The sequence below is a fragment of the Parus major genome, chromosome 14 (assembly GCF_001522545.3).
Source record: "Parus major isolate Abel chromosome 14, Parus_major1.1, whole genome shotgun sequence".
NCBI classification, from domain to species: domain Eukaryota; kingdom Metazoa; phylum Chordata; class Aves; order Passeriformes; family Paridae; genus Parus; species Parus major.
Window position 1 is genome coordinate 14,766,487 of NC_031783.1, and position 1,278 is coordinate 14,767,764.

The window sequence follows — 1,278 nt, forward strand, 5'->3', positions numbered from 1 at the left end:
GTGACACAGTGACAGGGTGACACAGTGACAGGGTGACACAGTGACAAGGCTGCAGGGTGGGTGACACAGTGACAGGGTGACACAGTGACAGGGTAACAGGGTGACACAGTGACAGGGTGACACAGTGACAGGGTGACACGGTGACAGGGCTGCAGGGTGGGTGACACAGTGACAGGGTGACACGGTGACAGGGTAACAGGGTGACACAGTGACAGGGTGACACAGTGACAGGGTGACAGGGTGACACAGTGACAGGGTGACACAGTGACAGGGTGACAGGGTGACACAGTGACAGGGTAACAGGGTGACAGGGTAACAGGGTGACACAGTGACAGGGTGACACGGTGCCGAGGCCGCCTGGCTGCAGGGCCAGGGCTTTGTGCCCTCTCGTGGTGGCTGCTCGGGGCCGCCTGTCCCGCAGCAGGAGGGACATATTCCAGAGGGAGGGAACAACCCCAGAGCTCTCCCAGCTCCCAGCACAACATTCCGGGGGACAGGAGCGGTGACAGAGGGGGAGCACAGCTGTCACCAGAGCGGTGCCACCGCTACAAACACACCCAAACCGATCTGCTCACCAGCTCTGGGTGACTTTTCCCAAGCGATTGGAAACGGGAGCTGTTCCACACCGGGTGGGAGCGGCTCCAGCTCCCTGTTTGGGTTGGGAGGGGGAATGTTGCTGTTGGAAAACGCCACTTTGTCAAAATGGAAACGTTTGGCGAGAGAAGATCCATCCCGACAAACTCGTGTCCAAACGCAGCCGGGGAGACTCCGGGAAGGCGAGGGGGGGAGCGCAGGGCACTCACCCTCCTCTGCCTCGGCGTGGGGGGCTGGCAGGGCTGGTGCCACGAGGCCTCTTGGCACCGGCAGCTGCCCACAGCGCAGTCAGAGGCTTCCTTTCTCACCTTCAAAATTTGGGAAAAAGGCTTAAAACACGAGTTTGCTGCCGGGGCCAGGCGCTGAGGGCTTGGGACGTGCCCAAGGTCACCCCAGCCCTGCGTCTGGAAGAGCTGGGGGGGCCCTGCAGGAGGGTCAGCCCAGACCCCAGGGGACAGGCAGCTCAGGGAATTGAGGATGGGCAGCTCACGTGCAAGTTTTTAAGCCAAATCAGGGCATTTTGGTTGAAATAAATGAGTTCTGCAATGTCCTCCCCGTGTTTGGTGTCCCTGGCTGGCAGTGGCCACCCTCACAGCTCTGTGGCCACCCAGGGGTGGCTGTGCCAGGGCCTCACCAGCCTCGATTGTCCCCACCAAAGCACAACGAGGGATGTTTTTCCCCTCC